The sequence below is a fragment of the Eptatretus burgeri genome, chromosome 17 (assembly GCF_056783735.1).
Source record: "Eptatretus burgeri isolate ZD-2024b chromosome 17, Ebu_testis_v1, whole genome shotgun sequence".
NCBI classification, from domain to species: Eukaryota; Metazoa; Chordata; class Myxini; order Myxiniformes; family Myxinidae; genus Eptatretus; species Eptatretus burgeri.
The window spans coordinates 49,540,184-49,563,968 of NC_140977.1; the positions used below are offsets into that span (position 1 = coordinate 49,540,184).

At 42.8% G+C, this 23,785-nt stretch overlaps 1 protein-coding gene and 1 long non-coding RNA gene across 4 annotated transcripts in view; one reads left to right on the forward strand and one right to left on the reverse strand.

Annotated features, from left to right (window-relative positions):
• LOC147010053 (uncharacterized) overlaps positions 1–23,785 on the forward strand; it is a 301,523-nt gene that overhangs the window by 135,448 nt on the left and 142,290 nt on the right. The window lies entirely within an intron of this gene.
• Positions 4,739–9,482, reverse strand: LOC147010055 (uncharacterized). 3 transcript variants are annotated; one of them, XR_015052646.1, is made up of 4 exons: positions 9,207–9,482; positions 7,112–7,177; positions 5,630–5,720; positions 4,739–5,450 (listed from the first exon to the last, which is right to left on the reverse strand). It is a non-coding gene; the product is annotated as an uncharacterized LOC147010055 (long non-coding RNA). The 3 variants fall into 3 exon arrangements; XR_015052647.1 differs by having other exon boundaries at positions 7,112–7,183; XR_015052648.1 differs by lacking the exons at positions 7,112–7,177; positions 9,207–9,482 and adding an exon at positions 6,929–7,046.

Here is a 23,785-nt window from a genome sequence, read left to right on the forward strand (position 1 = left end):
ATATTGTAGTAATCATAAATCAGCTGTAATTACAATGCCTAAACCTGGTGAAAAGATTTATTTTGAAGATTATAATAAATCTATCATGCACCCATTTGTGATATACGCTGATTTTGAATGTATCCTTAAAAAGATAAATACTGCTTCTCCTAATCCAAAAGAACCATATACAAATAAATATCAAAAACATATTCCTTGTGGTTTCTGTTATTATATCAAATCATCTGTTGGAGAAAAGTATAACAAACTTGAACATTATCGTGGAAAAAATGCTTCACAAGAGTTTGTAAAACGATTAGAAAAGGATTGTATAAGACTCACTAAATTAATGAAAGAAACAAATGAACCGATGAAATTAACCAAAGAAGAAAAATTAGAATTTAGAATGAACAATATCTGTCATATTTGTGAGGGGGAAATTAAGGAGTCTAAAGTTAGAGACCATTGTCATCTTACTGGTAAATATAGAGGTCCCGCTCATTCCTGTTGTAATCTTAATTATAAATTACCTTCTTTTATTCCAGTCTTTCTTCACAACAGCGCCAACTATGATACACATCTATTTATAAATGAACTTTCAAAAACACCAGGGAATATTTCTGCTATAACAAACACAAGTCAAAAGTATATTTCATTTTCAAAAATGATATTCACAAAACCTTTAACTCGTATTAGGTTTTTAGATTCTTACAAGTTTATGGGAACACCACTAGCCTACCTCGCATCAAATCTAAGCTCCACGGACTCTTTTCCAAATCTTAATTCATTCTTTCCAAAAGAGGAAATTCTCACTAAAGAGGAAATTCAGATTAAAGAGAGAATTCAAAGTAAAGAGGAAACTCTAATTAATGAAGAAATTCTAACTGAAGATGAAATTCTAATTATAAAGAAAATTCGAACTAAAGAGGAAATTCAGATTAAAGATGAAATTCTGATTAAAGAAGGAATTCTTACGAGAGAGGAAATTCAAACAAGGAATGAAATTCAAAGTAAAGAGAAAATTCTTACAAGTAAGGGAATTTATCCTTATGATTATATGGATTCATTTATGAGATTTAAAGAAACACAACTTCCTTCAAAAGAAAGTTTCTATAATAACCTTTATGAAGAAGAGATAAGTGATAAGGAATATAAACACGCACAAGAAATATGGAAAATATTTAAGATAAAGAACCTTGGAGAATATCACGATTTATATCTAAAAACAGATGTTTTATTGTTAGCTGATGTGTTTGAAGCTTTTAGATCACTCTGTCATAATAAAAATTGTTATGGATTAGATCCTGCCCACTATTTCACAGCTCCTGGTTTAGCTTGGAGTGCAATGTTGAAAATGACAAAACAAGATATAGATTTAATCAGTGATGTGGATATGCTTTTGATGATTGAGAAGTCCAAGAGAGGTGGAATATCACAAGTATGTTCAAAAAGATATGCTAAAGCAAATAATAAATATCTTCCAAATTATGATAGTGAAAAAGATAGTAATTATTTGATGTATTTTGATGCTAATAATTTGTATGGATGGGCAATGTCTCAATCTCTGCCTTATGGTAAATTAGAGTGGGTGGAAGAAAAGGATTATGAAAAGGCTTTGATGAATATTGTTATTTCTTCTCAAGAGGAATTGAATGACGAAGAAGAAGGTTATTATTTTGAAGTTGATTTGAGGTACCCGAGTGATCTTCATAATAAGCATAAAGATCTTCCTTTTGCATGTGAGAAAGAAACTCCAAAGAAAGAATGGTTAAGTGATTATCATAAAAGTTTTAATATTAAAGGCAAATCAACAGAAAAGTTATTAACAACATTCTATGATAAAGAGGGATATGTTTTACATCAGAGAAGCTTAAAACAGTTTTTGAGAGAAGGATTGAGAGTAGCTAAAATTCATAGAGTTTTAAAATTTAAACAAAGTCCTTGGGTGAAAAAGTATATTCAATTTAATACAGATATGAGAGCAAATACAAAAGTAAAATTTGAAGGGGACTTTTATAAATTAATGAATAATGCTGTATTTGGAAAGACTATGGAAAATGTTAGAAACAGGCAAAACATTAGATTCGCAACATCTTGGAAAGAAGCTTCGAGATTGATAAATAAACCAAGTTTTGAGAGAGAAGAGGTTTTTTCAGAGAACTTTTCTGCAATTCATATGAAAAAGGAAAGTATTGTAATGGATAAACCAATTTATATTGGAACAGCAGTTCTTGATTTATCAAAGATATTGATGTATGATTATTTGTATAATGACTTAAAGAAAGAGTATGGCGAAAATGTTTCATTGTTGTATATGGACACTGATAGTTTTATCCTAGATATAAAAACTGATGATCTTTATGAAGATATGAAGAAAAATATTGGAGTATATGATACAAGTAATTTCAGCAAGAAGAGTGAGTTATTTTCCAAAAAGAATGAAAAGGTTATTGGTAAGTTTAAGGATGAGTTGGGTGGAAAAGTAATGAGTGAGTTTATTGGATTGAGAGCAAAGGCATATGCTTATAAGTATGGTGAACAGATTGATAAGAGGTTAAAGGGAATAAAGAAATATGTAATAAAGAAATCAATAACTTTTAGAAATTATTATAATTGTTTGATGAATAAGAAAGAAGAATATAGGAAAATGAATACAATAAGAAGTTATAAACATAACATATATAGTGAAGAAGTAAATAAAAAGGCATTAGGAGCCTTTGATGATAAGAGATTTATTTTAGATAATGGAATAGATTGTGTTCCATATGGATATTGTATGATAGAGTGTATAAAATAGATTATGTTTTAACGATGGGAAGATGGGTTAGGGTTTTTAAGGGCTACCGCCGCGTTTTTTTCACAATATATAAATGGTTAAACCAAGTATTAATCAAACTAAAGAGTGGAGAAAATCTCAGTCTTGGTATATAAATGGAAAACATAATGAATGTGAAAAATATCAAATAAGTCTTATTGAAAAAATAACTAAAACAAAGGTAAATAAAACAAATAAGCAAATTAATTTAAAAACTAGTAAGTTAGAGGATGTAAAGAAAAAAATGAATATCCTTGAATGGACTGAAAACTTTGATGGTTATCAATTGAACAATGAAAAAACAATTTACTATAATCTCAAAATGATATGTGGCTCAGGAGGTGGTCAGATGAGAGCATTAAGAGAAGTTTATCATTTCGTAATGGCACAAATGGGGTATCTTAAAAAATATAAAGATTCAAATGTTTTGTTTGTCAATATTTTAGATGGGGATTATTGTGCAAAGAAAATTAAACTATTGAAGGAATTTGAGAATGAACAAATCTTTATAGGTTCAATGAGTGAGCTGTTCAACCCCCAGGTGTTCAATTCAATGAGGTTCAACCTCCAGGTTAAAAGGGGAGACAAATAAATATACCTTGGGATAAAAAGGGGATTTATTTTTAGGGAAAAAAAATATGAATCGCTGAAAATCCCCCATTCATTTACATGGGGAAAAGTGAGCCAGAATCAGTATTCTTACCCTACTATCATCTCTTGCAAATCACTGCTGCTCCATTTATTCAACCTCAATTGTATTAACCTACCATTCACTGGGTTATATCCCAGTACTGACTGTGCCACTCTCTCAGGATCTCATTGCAAATCATTGCCGCTCCATTAATGTTACAGGTTTCGTGAACAGAAAAGAACACTTTGTTATCGGCCGATTGAAACTGCCTTAAACCAGTCCATCTTAGTTCATTTCTCCCCAAAATATCAGTTCTTGTCCTCTCCATCTCTCTTTTATTGTATCTCACTTTCCCTGATTCATTGACCTTACATTCCATCTTTCAATGTTGTGAACGATTGAGAGGCTCAGAGTTCGTCTTTCAGTTCTGCCGACCTCAGTGACTGCATTCCATTGTGACTGGACAGCAGTTGAAGAGATCGACATCAACCATCTCGATGAATAAGAGTATCATCTAACCGTCCCAAGTGGACATATCCCATAATCAGCTCTCTTTCATTCATCGTGTACCAAACAACTGAGTACTTTCAAGTAAAATATAGGAAGAGTAAATTGGTGAAAGTAAATTTGTGTTGGATATGTCAAGGGTATGAAGTGCTCATTGGTCTTGCCGAAGAAATTCTCATTTCCTTCTGTACATTTGAGTCGTATGTTAAAAAGAAACATAAACAAATAGAAATAAACATCGATCTGGAAAATTTCAGGCAGTTCAATAAGCAACACAGTCTTCCTCTCAATTCTGCAATCCATAGAAACTTTGAATTCTTCCATAGTGGTCAGTGAGACGAAGTCTGTTTTTATTCCCCATGTGCTGGCACCACAGTTGACAGGTTGAGGGTTCATGGAAGAGATCACTTTCAGCTTTTGTGCAGCAGTCAGCTTAATTTTTAAGGGATAAGGAATATAATATTCAGGGTGAATTCACCCTCGGCACAGAATGACGTCAAGACTGCAGCCCTTTGGGTACTTGGATGGATTACACATGGTTCCGTGGAATTGAGGTCAGAAGGTCAGTCCGCATTGAAAAGGCGAGAGAATGATATATAATCTGAATCTGACAAAAGTGTAAAAACACATCTGGATATCTCCTTCAACCAACACTCCAACTGAGCTCAAATAATATCTCCAACCAGACTTTCAGATGCTTTATATAATTATTTATATCTGAAATTTCCCTTAATAAACAGAATAAATTAAAATAATAGGTAATTCTATTATACTGAATAATGATTAAAGATTACTTGAAGGGTCAGTCTGTTTTGGGCACCTTTACTCGGCAGATTGATCATCTTTCAATTCAGAAAAGAGATACAAGATCATTTCAAATGAAAATATATATCATTGAAATAGATACATGTTCAAGCACATAGAATTGTAATAATCATGTCATATTTGAGTACATTTTCCATTGAAGGTTTACAACCATACATTTACTTTTCAATCAAGTTTAATTACCAACATTTTATTATTATTTTTATCACCCTCAAACCCATTTCGCGAATTTTGGAGAAATTTGCATCAACATTCTCTTCTTATGTTCATATATCCAGATATCTCGACGTGGTGCTTGTCGCTCTATCGTCCGCTACCTTTCTCACCGTTCTTCTCCCCTCGCTGTGAAAAGTTCCATTTCACTACTCGATGTTTCTAAGAATGTGCAGGAATCACAAAGGAAGTGATAAAATCGTTCTCAGTTTGATTATTGAGATATGATTGGTTAAATCTTGAATCAAAAGTTATCATTTCATTATCGATCATAATATTTTCGAACATTCGGTGTGAAATTTCTCCATGATCTGTGTATAAGGGTGTTGTGTAAGAGGGATGGGGATTTAGGGATGAATGAAGCATGAGTGTTTGTGTGTGGGATGTGCCATGACGTTTGTACGAGCGGTTCCCATGACAGCTTGTGATGATGTTGCCACAATCAATCGATCAATTCATCTACTCTGGATGTTTTGTAATCTGAAAAAGAGGTTCACACAAAGAGTGGTCCAGATTGATGTTTTTCAGAAAAACCACAAACAAATATTAACTGGAAAATACAAAAATTCTTCCAGAACAAGATGATCATCTTCGAATTGGATCAATATCTAAGCTCTGCATAAATTAACTCTCCCAAACAGATGGTAATTAAAACTCACCAAAGAGGAAATTGTTGATTTTATTTCATGTTTGGATTTATCACTTTGCTCCGACTGGCGCTGATAGTCCTCTTCCTCCAGTGTAAAAGAACTGAACACAGAAAAAAAAACATTTGATGGAGTTTGATCAGCATCAACAAAAGTTCCATTCGTAACAAGGAAGCCGTCACAGTAATGTGCAAATCAGTTGGATTGTTCATCTCTTTACAAACGAGTTGAGATCTTCACTCGTCACTCAGTCCGAGAGGAGATCATATTCCCTTGGGATGTTGAAGTGAGACGGTGTATTGTGTCTACAAGAGGATGTCAGGACTGATTTCTCCCAGTGAAATGTTTGATTCAAGTGATAACTATCCACCCTCCCTATCCCACCATACCCATTTTACCACCTCTGCTGTGGTTTATCTCTCAGTCCTCCGACCATCTACAATAACTCCCGGTTGTACAAGTTCTTCCAGCAATCCCTTCCAGGTTAAACTTTCAAAATCCCGAATGACTGCACACTTCGACTCCTTTGTTCCTCAGTTTTTCCATCAGGGTTTACAAAGGGTATGATACGACCAATCAATTTGGTGCCATATCATGGTGAAAGTCTGGTTTTGTTCAAGAATCTTTGTGTTATGTCTCATCTGTTAAATCACAACTTCGTAACTCTCATATCATTAACACCAACTTCACCTTGTCGACAAACTTGCGGGATTTTATTCCCAACCGGCTGTTTTTAATGACTAATTGAACAATCCACATGAATCCTATACATTGACTTCCTTCACTCGACCTTTCCAGACATGGTTCAATCCCTCCTCCTTCCACACATTGAAATATACAGTGTACTGTTAATCTCATATCACATCCTTACCTACCCATGATCTTTTGTACCCCCATTAACCTAAAAGAACCAAGCCCAACCCTCTTATTTGCAGTGATTTATTTTCTCACTTCCCACACCCCACCGATCGTTTCATGTTCGTTCATTCTCTTGCTTAATGTTTCCAATTCACTGAGCTCTCGAATATAGAGGAACTACCGGCCGATGAGAGTGCGTTTGCTGATGAGACCACGCCGCCGCCATATTTGGACTCCCTTCTGACCGAAAGTTCCAGAGTAAAGAACGTGGAAAAAAAATCAAAGATTAGCAAGTTTTTAAATAAACTGAATTTAAATATTTTTTATCGGGCTCTTTCATGTTGTGGTGATCACTAAGATGGTGGCCAGTGACTTCAGTGTTTTTCATCAAACCAGTGATCTAGTTATATTTGGATGAGTGGTCTAACTGTGTCCCCATTGTCAGATTTTTACCTTTTTTCATCCAATGACACGTCGTTCTTCACTGAGTCTCGATGTTGTTCTTAAAAATAACAGCCTTTTGGGGTTCATTTTCAAGGAAAATGCAAATTTCTAATTGGACAGGTCAGTTGGGATGGCCTGATGGATTTGCACGAGGAAGAGTCATGATAGTAAGAGTTTTGCAAATTCACTCACATTTTTTCCAACAGGAGCATCTAAAACACGATGATGTGGGAGTCGTGGTTTTGGAAAATATGCGTGCTGTTCCTCGAGAGGGAGGGAGAGAGAGAGAGAGGGAGAGGGAGAGGGGGAGGGAGAGGGATATATATACATATCATTTTGATGAATTGTAAAAATTGCAAACTCATGAATCAGAAATTTCAATCAATCAACAACCAAAGACCATTTCCACCATGTCTTCCTTTGCCACCAATGTCACTTATTTGAATTTCCAACAACTCCTCTGGAGACAGCAAGGGCTTCTCTTTGAATATTCCAGAACATGTGATGTGACTTCACGTGTGTGTTTCAGCCATTTGGGGAGAATATGTCGCTGTCTCCATGAAATTACTGGGAAATCAAACGAACATGCATTTAAATAAAAGTTTGTAAAGTGAATGAATCGATACCAAATGATCACATATCGTAATTATCAGTTTTGGCAAATCTGATATTTGTGTTATTTTCTTGCCTTTGTGTTTATAAGGGCGGTACGACCAAGACATCATCATCACCACCTCCTTCCCCGACAGTAATTTGACACACAAAGCAGTAAAAAACATTCCGATTGTGGAATGTGAAGAAACACTACCCCCCCTCCCCCCACCCGGTCAGTACTCTTCCATAGTCTGGAATTAAACAACAAGGAGTTTGAGTTTCTCCATGTGTAGTTTATTGACTTGAATGAATCATACATGAATTAATTCCTCCGGTAGCAGAACACCACGACGAGATACAACCAGTGGGAACTGGGAAGAACATGAGGATAGCTTGTTCCCGTTACGTTTAGATTGAAGGAATTTAAATACAGGGATAAAACGAGAGCACCATGAGAGCCCCATTCCAGAGGAGGTAATCGGCAGGTTTGGAGGTAATCAGGTGTTCTCAATGTTTGAACAAAATGACTCCTTCTGGCAGGTTCTTCGAGATGGGATAGTGTATTGTTGTGTACTTTCAGCAACCCTTTTGGAAGATATTGTTTCAACACTAATGCCTTTCGGACTCTGCCAAGTTAATTACTGCTTGACTGGAGTTCATTTGTTGCAATTGTTTTTCTTTGTGTTTTCAGTAATTGAGGGGGGGTGGGTGGGGTGGGGGAGTGGTAGTTTTAGCCACTAATGTGAGCTTTTCAACATTGAGGAGGAACATATTCTCCATCTTTTTTGAAAAAAAAATTGATGACGTTCATTTTCATGACGAGGCAGAATTTCAAATTTACGAGTTGGCTGCCCCGGAAACCATGAGTGGTGTGCAATTACAGACCTGTAGTTATTATGTAATTGCTGTAAATCTCAGTTTTATGTCATTATTTGAATGTGCTGAAAGGGGAACCTAAAGTTATGAGCACTCACCTCTGAGCTGTGGAGCCTCGGTTCGAATCTCTACCGAGCTATAAATTGGCATTCTGATGATTTGCACACCTGTCGGCACTGCATCGCAGGGACAGCACCACCTCATTGATATTCATTTGCTGCAATAACTACAGTGTGGTTAATCAGGGTTTACCAAGGGTATTATACAACCAATCCATTTGGAACCATGTCATGGTGAAAGTCAGTGGTTTTGTTCCGTAACCTTTCTGTGTCATGTCCAATCTACCAAACACAAATGAGTAACTCTAAAATCATTAACATCAACTTCACCTGCTCGACAAACTTGCAGGATTTTACTCCCAAACTGTTGTTTAATGGAAAACCAAACATGCCACATGATCGTGAATACAAGTTTGGAGAATCCTCCACATTGACCCTCTCAAACTAAAGGGTCTCCATTCCTGCCCTGCTACACATTCTTAAAACCACCCACAAAACAATGATCTCTGCAATACCTGCTCTCTTTTGTACCGGCACCACCATCTTTACTTACTTATCAATTTCCAAAATGTGTTGTACTCAATTATCGAAAATACGAAAAACCAGAACCACCATAAACAAACAACATCGATAAAAATATTCCATAAACCCAACATCGATAAACCAACCAACAACCGAAGATGGCTTTACTCACCACTGGCTTTACTCACCACTGGCTTTACTCACCACTGGCTGTACTGACCACTGGCTTTACTCACCACTGGCTTTGCCGTGCAGCTACTAATGTCCAAGCAGAGAATCACCAGCAGTGGTATCAAAATCCAGGACCTCATCGTGGATGGGTAGAGACCCGAGAGAGCAAAAGAGGAAAAAGAAAACTCGTTCTCACACCGCACTGACTCTTGTTGAAAGAAATGTTGTGAATGAAGCTCCAACTTGGCTGGAAAAACAAAAGGTAGAGATAAGGGAGATGATGAAACTACTTTCACTGGGCTCAGTTGTGGTGGTAGAATGTGTTGGTGTTCATGTGTTACCATCCTTATATAACACGGATTGTTCGCCGTGACATCGAAATCAGGAAAATATTAACAGTAAACAAGTTTATCGTTTCATTACATCAAACCTTATTGTGACATATTTGAAAACGTTCTGTAATATTGGAACTTGCTGAAATGGCATTCAGGTACATTCCAGGTGAAGGAACCACTGCCGTGATTGGTCAAGAGTGGAACAGTTCATGGTTGAGTTGTTTCCCAAGTCAGCGAAACATTTGGGTTTTATTTTTGAAAACCATCTTCGTTGGAGGTGTGTGTTGATGAAAGATGGCGGTATTTGTGAAATCCTGAATTCACCAGTTTTTAACAATGTGTTTATTTCATTGTCCAGGCCTTGGTTTTGTCATTTGAGGTTTGGTTGTCGGTCACAGATGACATATTTATCCTGATGATACCTGATGCGTGAATGTTCTGCAACTAAGCTGGCTTCTCCACCTATCTACAGTTGAGGAGGATGTCCCATGGATCCATCTTAGGATGTGAGGAGGTAGAAAATCCTCACCTTGGTCAGGTCTGGATTTTCACACCATTGGTTTCTTGCATCATTCTCAGAACCCCAGTAACCAGTTCCATCCATGTTCATGTTATCCCTGACCTGCTACTCAGCACCATTTATTTATTTATTCTACTTTCTCAACAACCCTCTCAAAGAGGTTCAGTCACTCAAACTCTTGGGTCTCATTCTCAGCCATGACCTCTCTCAGGAAAGAAACATTTTAAAGTTGGCCTCCAAAGGGAGATGCTGACTGGGCATACTCTGTCATGCAAAGTCCTTCCTTGGCACACCTGAGCTCCTATCCACCAACAAGGCTTTCATCCACACCTTGATGGAGTACTGCTCTCCCCTCGTGGCTGGCTCCTCTGCCTCACATCTTGATCAGCTTGACGCCGTGGAATACAAGGCCTTCAATATCATTGGAATCCCTCGCGATATCGATGGGATGATCGCTTTCCCATCGCTGACAGGACGGTGGTCTCTCTGTCTTCTCCCTCACTTTTTCTGGACTTGCACCCTCTGCCCTCTCCGTGCTTTGTCCCTGCCAGGTAACTGCAGGACGCACGCAGTCCACCGCAGCCCACTCCTTGTGAAACTACATAAATCCAGACCCACTGCACACCTCCACTCATTTCGTCCTCGTTTTTCCCGCTGTGGAACCACTTTGAACACTCTTCAATCTCATTCTGCCCTCCAAGGTCTTCAAGACAGCTGTTCACCACCATCTCAGGTCATTTCCTCTCCAACATCATGATCCTTTCTACCCCTGTAAAACCACTTCACACCCCTTCCCAAAAAATTGCTTATATATCCATATTGTCCACCCTTTGCATTCCCCCGCTGCGGCCCTTTTGGCTTGAGTTGACGTAGTAGTGGTAGTAGTAGTAGTAGTAGTAGTAGTAGTAGTAGTAGTAGTAGTAGTAGTGGTGGTATTGCGTTCTCCCAATCACCCCTAATAGTTACCTGATCCCTTGTTTGTCCATCTCCATCGACTTTCTCCCTCTGCCCTGCTGTTCGTGTTTTCCCTTTCTCCTGATGTTCCCTTTGTTGTGTTGTATTATGATTTGCTCTGTGTCATCACTCTTCCACAAGCCGAGACCATGTTAAAAGAAAATGGTAAATTTGTTTTCGTTGCCATCGTGTGTTGCCTTTTTGGCTGCTGGTTGCATCATTGATTCGGGGCACAGCTATCCCGCTGATGCAGTGCCCCTATTACCACCAGCATACTGGTGCTCATTTCACCAACCTCGGAAGGATGACAGGCTGAGTCAACCCCCTCGTATTAATTCAGTAGCCTGCACGGCTCAAACTCAGGACCCTAGGATCCCAAGCCACCCTCAAACTCAGGACCCTAGGATCCCAAGCCACCCTCAAACTCAGGACCCTAGGCTCCCAAGCCACCCTCAAACTCAGGACCCCAGGATCCCAAACCACCCTCAAACTCAGGTCCCCAGGATCCCAAGCCATCCTCAAACTCAGGTCCCCAGGATCCCAAGCCATCCTCAAACTCAGGACCCAAGGATCCCAAGCCACCCTCAAACTCATGACCCCAGGATCCCAAGCCACCCTCAAATTCATGACCCCAAGATCCCAAGCCACCAAATTAACCACGAAGCCAACACCAAACTGATTTGTTTTAGTAAAGGGTATCAAAAATATTTCGTTAAAAGCATCCTCACTTGTTACCTCCACCACCAAAGTTGGAAGGAGGTGATGTTTTCACTCCTCTCTGTCGAATTATTACTCACGAAATCTAAAATCTAAAGATTTCGTAGGTATATTGATGACTTCCGTCCTCTTTTTGTGTGTTTGTTTGTCGGCACGATAACTCGAGAACGGAAGAAGCTACCAATGTCAAATTACACTACGTGGTTCAGGAGGGTGATGGCTCGTGCTGATTCGATTTTGGTCAAAGGTCAAGGTCACAGTGAGGTCAAACATTTGATTTTTGATGGTTTGGTACAGAATCATCATCGAAACTTCTGGTTTGCGTTGCGACCTTCTCTACAGACAGCTTTTATTAGACAAGGTCAGAGGTCAAGTTGACGATTTCGTCAGTTCCAGTCTATGACTGCTTGTTTGTTTGTCTGTTTCTTTGTTACTTGCAAAATCGAAGATTTCTCAAGTATGTCTGTTCGTCGATTTTGTTATTGTGCCTGTTTGTTTGTCTGTCTGTGTGTTTGTCAATCGCCTGCAGGTTACAAGTGTAAACTGATCGTCATGAAATTTTCCCAATTTGTTGAGGAAGCTTCAACTGAGAAGGCTATTGATTTTGACGTGAAAGGTCAAAGATCATCTTGAGGCCAAATTTCTAAACTCGTCATTTTTCATCCGATCGACCTCAAATTTGAACAACATTTGCGTATTGCAACACTGAATGGGGGAATCAACTATTTTGGAGGTCAAAAGGTCGACTCAAGGTCAAACTTCGAAAATCATCAATTTTCAACTGAAAATCGTCAATTTACATCCGATTCACTTGAAAGTAAAACCGGATTTGCGTAGTCCATCACTGAATTGGGAAAGCAACTATTTCAGGTCAAAATGTCAAAGGTCAACTTTAGGTCAAACTTCTAAAATCTTCAATTTCAATGTGAAAAATAATCATTTTCATCTGATTGACCTGAGCTTTGATTAAGATATTCAATTTGAATTTTAATGATGTTAACAATTTGATGTATCCATGGCAACCTTTGGATAGCGGGGTGCATTTTGTAAGTGTCATGCTCTGCGTGACGTCTTTTTCGTGTTTGTTTGTTTGTGTGCAGGATATCCCAAAAAGTTGTGGACAGGTTGGGTGTGTGACAAGGATGAACTGATTAGATTTTGGTGAAGATCCAGATCCGGATCTGGCAACTGGAATTTTTAAAGTGATTCTTCACCATTGAGGGATCGGGACAAAAACGACATGTTGTATATTTCAAAAATGCATTGTATTTCTTTTTCTTCTTCTTCTTCCTCTTTCGGCTTTTCTCAATTTTAGTTTTTCCCATTTTTGCCCACACACAAACACGATCCAGACATGTCCAGAGACAGAGAGATGGTGAGAGAGCGAGGATGGGAAAGAGAGAGAGAGGGGGGAGAGGAGTTAGCAGAGAGAAAATGGTGTTTTATGAACGACACACACACACACACACACACACACACACACACACACACACACACACACACACACACACACACACACACACACACACACACACACACGTACTTGGCCGATATTGGCAATTTTTTGGTTTCGGCAGATTGGAGTCAGTGTCATTACTGACTACAGTATATACTGTTTTCAACCGAAAAACCTTGAGTTGCTTTCACCGAAAAACAACGTTGCATTAATATAGACGTTTCAAGGAGATGTGCACAAACATTAATCTTTATAAACAGCTGTGTGTGATGGGTAGAGAAAAATTTGGCTCTGTAATTGAGAAAACACATTGATACGGCAAATCGGGCGTTATCAAACATATTGTTGTGGCTTCCACCAGTTCGGCTTGCGGACGAACGCTTTCAGTTAATTGCGGCCGCGCACCCACCGGATGGGCAATCCAGTCGTAGCTTTCCGGATCAACGCCGAAATCCAGCTCTGGGGGTAAGGGACAGGACACGAGCAAAAAGACCGACAGCCGTTGTCTATTTACTATGTACATGCACTTAACAATTCTACTTGTTGGACAAGATGCCACAGACTTCCATTCAAAAACCCCAGGGAAGAAAAGAGAGAACAGGGCCCGTAGGCCTTTAATGTTCGGCGGAGCCGTGAAGACCGCAGGAGCTCCGCGAGACCGTGCAGGTTACCTGCTACCCTCGTGGTGACTCGCTGGGCCCTGGTTCGGCGACCCTCGGTGTGTCTTGTCGTCAACACGGCAGCTGGTGTATTGGCAGCTCGGTTGGTCCAGGCCTAGCCATGCGGCCGGGTCGATCGAGCCGAGCCGACGACGCCTCAGAGGAGCGAATGGGCCTCGCTCTTTCAGAGTTGATGCTCTTTCAAGAGCCCGCCCACTCCTCCGCATCGCTCCGAGCGTCCCGGGGCCCGATCACCTCGGACCGTTATGTCGCTGGCTGGCGACTTCTCTCCGGCGCCTCCACCGACACAACTCTGCACGGCTCTGCAGACTTGGCTGGACTCCAGGCTCCAAACTCCACACAACCCCGACCTCAACTCCAGAGCTCTGTCTTCAACTGGCTCCCACCTCAACTGCTCGGCGTCTCGGTGTCTCGGTTTGCCCTTTTATCAGGTTGGGGGGGGGTGGTGTTTTTTCTTTCACCTCCGACCTTTCGCCCCCCCCCCCCCTGGGCTCTGCCCCTTTTGTCATTTTGATCCGATTCTGCCACGGAACGCGGACGTGGGAGAAATCGCCGGCCCTCGACCTCGCTCGTGGATGCTGTTGCCGGTGACCAAATGGCGGCGCCGTGGAGATGAAGGTGAGGAGATGTTTGTTTTAAAATAACGATCACAAAGAATAGTACTTCCTCAAAGATTAACAGCCCGGCACATGAATAGTTCCCTTTAGACATCGGTGGGGAAATCTAAGCTGAACATGCACTTATCACATAACTGACCTCTGGGGAACCTGTATGGTGTTCTGTGAATTTCCAGAACTGTAACAATATTTTCCTTTGGCACTCACAAAGAGAAACATGTTATCTTTATAAAACACACTGGATTACCAATTGTTTTGGATGCAGTCGTGAGGACAAAGGAAAACCTGATAAAACCTCCAGAAGATACGGGATGAAACTTTGCCACCACGGCACTCATATCAGGCATGGCATGTCCACACACCGCAGAGAGTCTGTACGGATCCAAATCTACCCATATGTACCATGTCCGCGTCTGCTGTACATGTACCTCTACCTTGAAGCAGCTGTCGACTGTACATCCCGATTGGGACATGAACTGTCCCGCTATCGACTGTGGGGCGCTCCACAAGTGGCTTAAGCATTCAAGCAAGAACTCCAATGGAACGCCTGGCATGGAAACTGATTACCAATTGCCATTGATAAACCGATCCACCCGAAAGCACCCAAACCATGTCAGAATTAGAGAAATGAACATTTCTTTTTGCAGTTGGAATTGCTGCAAAGTTCAATGCTGGGTCTTAAATTTAGTAATTCGGCTTAGTTTAAGAGATTCTCAAAGTTATGGCATGTGCGGAAATGAAATAAAGCCACAAATGCTGGCATCTCCAGCTGTTTATAAGCATTGCAATGTATCCAGCGATTTGTGGGTATGATGAACAGGGATTATGAGTGAGGAAAGTGAAGAAAAAAAACTTTGTCGTTAAAACATCGTTGCAGCCTGGACATTCCGAGTCAGGCATGGTTGAGCAGGCCAATAAACATGGTGGCTTCAGACCCCAGCGAGGGAATCCAGGATATGCCTTTAGACCCCATGAGAGCGGTGCTTGACGATGTGCCTGATGAAGGATATAATTAAATTAAGGCCGTTAATTTTCTTCAAAAGAGGTGTTTTCCTGACGCTGATCCTGCTCACCAGATTTTCTCAGCGGGGGAGTCTCGTGAGTGGAGGAGGCCAGTGGGCCGACCACGTGCCTCGTGGTTGCAGCAGGTTGACAATCATCTCAAGGAGATGGGGATGGCCCTGGCATCTGCCTGGGGGATGGCCAGACGGAGGCCCCTTGAGTACCGGCGGAAAGTGGACGCAGCGACGCGCTGTTCTGGCACATGCTCCCACAACTGACCTAGGCGGTGTAGTTGTCGTTGTGAAGGTAATGTTGAGGTAATAGATTGTTATGGAAATGGCCCTTACGGGAATACTAAATAAATAAAATTAGCTCAGTTCCCCCATTACATTAATGTATAGATGGGTTGTGTCGTATAAGGGACGATATGTGTGTGTCGGGAGATGTAACAGACTGTTTTTGTGTTCGTGCTTTGGTGGTGAAACGAGTGAAACGTGAGATCGCTTTTATTCCTTCCTCATTCCGGAATAGGCCCCTCCCAGTTGGCTGAGAGGAGTGGCCAAGAGCGAGGGGTGTGGCCTGGACAGGAAGTGACGCGAAGGGGAGGAGCCTTTGGTCAGGGAGTCGCCGAGACAGACGTGTGTCGAGGCGAGAGAGAAAAGAAAAAGGCAGTGGTGAATCGGCCGGCAGAGAAAGCGGAACCTGCACATCGATTCACCTCACGACTCGAAGGAGAAAAAGAAAAGGGGACGAAAGGAGTGCTGTGTGTGAGGAACGGCCGGGTTCTCGAGGCGAGCGAACGAAGGAGGCACCGCGTTGGGTCTGCTGGGAGAGACGCTGAACCGACCTGCTCGTCGGTAATTCGACCGAGAGAGGAACTGAGGGGACGAAGCGGGAGTCGGGCTTCGAGGCGGAAAGGCCGGAGAGGATACGCCGGAGCGTCTGACGGTCCTTGCTAACCTCACGGCTCGACACGTTGTGATCCGCCTGCGGAACTCGGACCTCGACTGGGACCTTGTATGGAGAACAGGCCAGGCCGGGATTCGTGTGCCGAACCCTGGAGAGAGATCGGCGATCTCGCATCATGGACGTGGCGCGGAGCCAGAGCACGCTGAGGAGAACCGCGCATGCGGTGACTTGGGCGGGAGCTGGAGTGCTGCGCTGCCATTTCTTGCTGCGTGGCACGTTCGAGCGGGAGTTCGAACCCGTGGAAATCCGCTGGTTTTTTCGAGCGACCTTCGTGCTTTTGGGACGCGGTCCTCTCGTTCATGAGCCATCACCAAGTACTCTGTCTTGTCCTGCATGCATGTTTGTTTGCACATGTTGTACAAGGCATATTTCGTAGTAATCCCCTCGAAAATTTTTAGCCGTGGTCCGCTAGTTAAGAACGGGTTGATTGTTAATGAAACCACTGTCGTGTTATTGCTTGTGTTGTGATCCCTGATGTCCCCAATAAATCTGGTTAATTCTGATGAAGTTGCCGCTATCGATTAATGCGTGTCGCGTCGAGGAACGATCCGTTCGATTGGCATACAAGACCAAAACGATAACAGATTGGTGGACTCCGCTCAGTCACTGACAAAGCCAGTCTGTAACTCAGGGTTCTATCTCCCCAACTGGTAAGGTACAGGATTACGTTGGTATCGCGATTGAAGACGCGTGACCCGAGCCCTGTGCCGAGCTGGCCGGCGTTATAGACTCCCGGAGACGATGGTGGCGAGGGTGGCACCGGGGACTGGGTCAGATTCCCACCACCCCGGATCTGCAACAATATATTTTTTAGATGAGTTCCTGTTCTAGGCGGTGTTGTTGTTGTTGTGAAGGTAATGTTGAGGTAATATTTATTTTTTGCAGATGAGATCCTGTTCCATGTGGTGTCGTTGTTGTTGTGAAGGTAATGTTGAGGTAATATTTATTTTTGCAGATGAGATCCTGTTCCATGTGGTGTCGTTGTTGTTGTGAAGGTAATGTTAAGGTAATATTTATTTTTTGCAGATGAGATCCTGTTCCATGTGGTGTCGTTGTTGTTGTGAAGGTAATGTTGAGGTAATATTTATTTTTTGCAGATGAGATCCTGTTCCATGTGGTGTCGTTGTTGTTGTGAAGGTCATGTTGAGGTAATATTTATTTTTGCAGATGAGATCCTGTTCCATGTGGTGTCGTTGTTGTTGTGAAGGTAATGTTAAGGTAATATTTATTTTTTCATCGCAAAAAGACGGTTTAATTTGATATATTTAAGAAATGAATGAAAGAAGAATTCTACGTTCGCTTCTTGGCTTTGCCTATTCCATATTATCTTGTGAATATTACTTAACGCATGCACATGAGAGAATAGGAAACAACAACACAATACCCCTTAAAATTTGGAATCTGTGGCGTTGGCTATGATCCTTTTGCTTCCGTTTTTTTTTTAAACGCTGTGCGGTGTAAAACACGATTGGGTTTTATTTATATGTTGTGAATATTACTTAACACGTGCACATGATAGAATAGGAAACAACAACAACAACAACAACACTATACCTTGGCAATTTGGAATCCGTGTGGTTGGCTATGACCCTTTTGCTTCCGTTTATATTTTGCTTCTGGTTATTTTTTGTTTCCGGTTTTTGTCATGGGGAATGATGCATGCCGGGAGATAAAGGCATCGTCCGAGACATGAAAGACCCAAATATCAGACATGGTGTATATTTCCTCCACTGATTTTAATAAAGATATCTCTCTCATCATCAAAAAATAATTTTTAATCGTGATTTGCATGATTTGAACACTGATCCCAAATCCAGGCCGAAGTAACCGGAAATTGAGTATGCAGTTGTGAACAAGTTATAGGTAAATTCAGAAGCGAATGTAAGAAGAATACTACGTTCACTTCTGGTATTTATTTTTTTCGAGGAGATCCTGTTCTAGGATCCTAATGTTGAGGTATAATGTCGTTGTCGTTGTGAAGGTAATGTTGAGGATTTTTTTTTTTCAGATGAGATCCTGTTCCAGGCGGTGTTGTTGTTGTTGTGAAGGTAATGTTGAGGTAATGTTAATTTTTTAGATGAGATCCTGTTCTAGAAGGTGTAGTTGTCGTTGTGAAGGTAATGTTGAGGATTTTGTTTTTTTCAGAAGAGATCCGGTTCTTGGCGGTGTTGGTGTTGTTGTGAAGGTAATGTTGAGGTAATATTTATTTTTTTAGATGAGATCCTGTTCTTGGCGGTGTTGGTGTTGTTGTGAAGGTAATGTTGAGGTCATATTAATTTTTTTCGATGAGATCCTGTTCTTGGCGGTGTTGGTGTTGTTCTGAAGGTAATGTTGAGGTAATATTTATTTTTTTAGATGAGATCCTGTTCTTGGCGGTGTCGTTGTGAAGGTAATGTTTCGGATTTTTCTTTTTTTCAGAAGAGATCCGGTTCTCGGCGGTGTGGTTGTTGGTGTGAAGGTAATGTTGAGGTAATATTTATTTTTGCAGATGAGGTCCTGTTCTCAGCGTTGCATTTGTTGTTGTGAAGTTAATGTTGAGGTAATATGAATTTTTTTCGATGAGATCCTGTTCTCGGCGGTGTAGTTGTTGTGGTGAAGAGAATGCGAAGGTAACATTTCTTTTTTCAGAGCAAAAAGACTGTTTAATTTGATATTTTTAAGAAGCGAATGTCAGAAGAATTCTACGTTCGCTTCTCGGCTTTGCCTATTCCATATTAGTCAGATTTTCTTTTATGTAACAACACCAACGACAACACCAACGATAACAACGCCATCTTCACTTCCATCCTGACGCCATTATGATTAAGCACGCAGCCAGAGGTGAGGAGGTGGCGCAGCCACAAACGCCTCCGCTCGAGACTCCGCCTCCGCTCGAGACTCCGCCTCCCGTGCGTCTGTCCAATGGAGGGTGGCCAGGGAATCGCGCGATGGTTCTGGCTAATCAAGAGGGGAATGGTGAGGATAAGAGGCCCCTCCCTCTGAGAGAAAGAAAGGTTGGTGATCTTTGGACGAGGAAGGGAGATTGGTCTGATCCTGTTGGCGGCGTATGCGCTCATCGGATTCCCACGCTCGTTGGTCATGTCGGGCACGGGTCGTAGCTCGACGATGCTGGTCTGGTCTCATCCTGGTTCGCTCGTCTCGTCGAAGACCGCACGAGGCGGGAAGATCCATGTCGTCCTGGGTCTTTGTGTGTGCATGTGCGTGCCCTGTGGGCCCCTTCTTCAAGTAGGAATGGTTAAGTGCTTTTTGCCTGTACATTGACTGCATTGCTGTTATAGTCGGTTTTGTTCTGCTCTGTGTTTCCCCTTTTCCCTATTGTGAATAAATACCCCAATTGTTCAATGTTTCAGCTCGTTCGTGTCTATTCCTCCATTGATTTAGCGTGCTGCGTGTTTGAAAATTAGCCAGGCCGTTGCCGTTGTCATGGGATATTTGGGACCGAAGGATCTCGTCGATCAAACCGCTCGGATCGCACACGGAACGAGTACACTAAGCGGCTCGTTCCGTACGTGAGCCGTCGAGGGTGAATTTCCCTGGTAGGTTGGACCACGTGGGTATTTAGGTAAATTGAAATTGGCAATCGACCCGATTCCACGTGGTCTGTCTATTGGCGAACTTCGGTCCAAAAAGGGACCCGTACTTTTCTGAAGAAGTGCAATCTGAATTCCGGGCGATCGGTCGAGCCGACGATTGCTCCCTCGAGCGGTCGTGCTCGCGGCTGACGCCCGGCCCCGCAACAATATTTGGTTCTACTTTATGATTTTTTTTTACCATTCTCAATTTGACTCATAGTTTTCCCATAAGGAGTTTCTTATCTCTCCGACAGTCTGCACCTGGCAGAGTATTGGCAGATTGCATTGCACTTCTCCATCCATTGATTAGAATGTCGTCAATTTGATTTCTATGTTGCTCATCAGGTGAAATCCCCATGTACAGTCTACGATTGCGTTGTTTGAACCACATGCTCACAATGACGTGCTCATTCTCCACACACAGATCTCCAGCATTCACTCACCTGGCTCATTTTGAATTCCAAGTCCATGCATTCCTGCAATCCCTGGTGCTCCTGCTTCTCCATTTTTTTCATTCCAGTCTCCCATCATAATTAATACATCTTCATTCGGCGCATGTTCTACCAGTTCCTGCAAATTTCCATAAACACTTCAACATTTTTTTCATCCTCTGCTGAAATTGGAGCACATTTCGTGTGTGCAGCAGTATCATTTTAGCTTTTCTTTCATAACATGTGAATACATTTTAGCTTGAGTTGAACTGGGTTTTCTGGCAGGGGTTTTGAGAGTTTTTACCATTGTGGTTGAATGAAGAAGTGACTCGGAATCTGAACGTGTCGGACGTCTTTTCTTCCTCACTAAAATCTGAGTGATGGTGGTGTTCACTGGATGTCCTTTCAACCTCAATGATATTAACCTATCATTCACTGGACTAGCAAAGTACCCGACCTTTGGGCGATCTTGTTCCAAGCATGCAACACGTTTGTCTGACGCATACTTTTATTTGGGCGATGTATAAGCAACTGACAGCTCTCTGTAAGCCAAAAAACCCCAAAAAAGAATCCCATGAAGTTATGTGCACGAAGCAAAAACATAGCTTCTGCCTATAATTCAAAACACCTCACCACACTGGAAAACGTGGGGACAGGAATACTGCACTGTAAATGGTGGAGACTTGCAATACCATCCCTCACCTGGAGGCGGCGCTACACAACACACATTTACATCGAGAATTTGAGTCCCCCCCCCCCCTCCCTCCAAGACCACCGGCATAGATATGAACACCTCGATACATTAAGTGGGGATATGCTGATCCATTGTCGCAAGTTTGGATGGAATGCACCCACAACTGTCATAGTAGCGTGACAAACAAATGCCGGTCCTTCAATTATAGTAAGGATAAGAGAAGAAAGGGAGAAGTGATTGTGAATTTAACGTTCCATCTTTCTTGATTTTTAACATTTTTCTGAACAAACGGCAACAGGAACAACGCAGGTATTTTAGGTTGAAGGTTCCCTGTGTATATTTGTGTAACGTTGTTTAGAACAGGAAGAAATGGGGAGGGGAAGAAAGAGAGTTGGGGGTGAGGGTGCATCGATTTGGAAGATGGAGATTGAGATGTTGGGAAGTTGGCGGGGAAGGCTGGGGGATTGTGGACTTGGGGTTGGAAGGGGGATTGAGTACTTGAAGAAGAAAGGGGGAGGGGAGGACAGAGTTTGGGTGTGGTGGTAAGTGGAGGGGGGGAGGGGTCAGGTCAGGTCAGGTATGGGAGCATGTGCCAGAACAGCACGTCGCTGCGTCCACTTTCCGCCGGTACTCCAGGGGCCTCCGTCTGGCCATCCCCCAGGCAGATGCCAGGCCCATCCCCATCTCCTTGAGATGATGGTCAACCTGTTGCAACCATGAGGCACGTGGTCGACCCACTGGCCTCCTCCACTCATGAGACTCCCTCGCTGAGAGAATCTGGTGAGCAGGATCAGAGTCAGGAAAACGAGCCACATGTCCATACAGCCGCAACTGACGCTCACGGACTATGCAGGTAACAAATCTCATCCGAGTCTCTCTCAGCAACCGCTCGTTGGACACAAAATCCGACCAGCGATAGCCAAGGATTCTCCGAAGAGACCTGGTACCAAAGGAATTAAGTCTCCATCTCAGATCCTTGGTCAGAGTCCAAGTCTCGCACCCATAGAGCAAGACTGGAAGTACCAAGGACCTGAAGACTCGGACTTTCGTCCTCCCGCACAGGTACCGGCAGCGCCACACCCCATGATCCAGTGAATCCATGACTCCCCAGGCCCGACCCAGACGTCTATTGACCTCTGACTCGCAGCCAGCAGAGACATGAATATCACTGCCAAGGTAAGTGAATCTCTCCACGACCTCAACATCCTCACCACAAACAGGACAGTAGCATCCAAGATGTCACCGAAAGCCTGGATCTTAGTTTTGACCCAAGAAACCCGTAATCCCAACGGCTCCGACTCCTCATTCAGCACCTCGAGGGCCCCCAAGAGGATGTCTAAAGTCTCCGCAAAGATGACTGCATCATCTGCAAAGTCAAGGTCCGAGATCTTGACATTCCCAAATGACGCACCGCAGCTTGATCTCTCCGACATCCTCCCTAAAATCCAGTCCATACAAGTGCTGAAAAGTGTGGGGGCAAGTACACATCCCTGACGAACTCCAGTAACAACTGGAAATAAGTCAGAGATGGTACCACCACACTTCACAGCACTCTCAGTACCAGAGTAGAGTTCAGACATCAGATCGATCAGTTTTGGTGGCACCCCACGAAGACCAAGAATCCTCCAGAGGACATCCCGATTCACTGAATCGAACGCTTTACAGAGATCAACATAGGCTGCAAGCAGCCCCTGCCGAAACTCTCGTCTGCGTTCGGTGAGGACACGAAGTGCAAGGATACGGTCAATCGTTGACCTCTTTGGTGTAAAGCCTGACTGCTCTGGACGCTGGTGCTCAAGCAGATGGTGGCGAACCCTATCGAGAATTATCCGAGCAAAGACCTTGCCCGGCACTGAGAGCAGCGTCACCCCTCGGTAGTTGTTGCAGTCTTGGCGATCACCCTTCCCTTTCCAGAGAGGGACAACAAGGCCCCTCTTCCAGTCAGTTGGGATGATGCCTGTGTTCCAGGCAGAGCACAAAACTGCATGCAACGACACGAGTGCAGCATTTCCACCAGCCTTGAGAAGTTCGGCATGGATGCCACAGATCCCTGGAGCTTTGCCCCGTTTCAACTGGTTCACCGCAGCCCGTGTTTCCACAAGCGTAGGTGGACCACAGTTGATTCGAGGGTCAGCAACAGGGATTGTAACACCCTTGACGTCCAACTCGACAGTTGGGGGATCAGCCTGGTACAACTGCTCAAAGTAACCGGCCCAGCGGGCCTTCACTTCAGACTCCTCTATCAAGAGCCTACCACTCTCTGCTCGAACTGCAGTGCTCCGAGGGATGGACTTGGATGAACGTAATGCGCGAATTCCCCTGTAAGCGGGACGAGAATCACCTGTCCACAGGTGATGCTCTACCCCCTCACAGATTCCTCGCACATAGGCCTCGTTGTCCACCCTCAGTGCACATACAGTTTTACGCCTCAGCTCCCTGAACAGCTCAGCTCTGCCATTCAGCCTGGCCCTGCGACTCTGGTCAATGGTATCCAGTGTCCCTTGAGAGACAAAATGCTTCTTTGCCCTGCGGTGAGCTCCAAGGCATCCACCGGCAACATCAAGGACGGTGGTCTTGAAGGCGCTCCACAACTCTTCAGGACCCCCCAAAGCACCCAGACCCCCCAAGTGTCCACTCAGCCTGTTCCCAAACTCCTCAGCTACTCTCTCATCCCTGAGCTTGGCAACATCCAGTCTC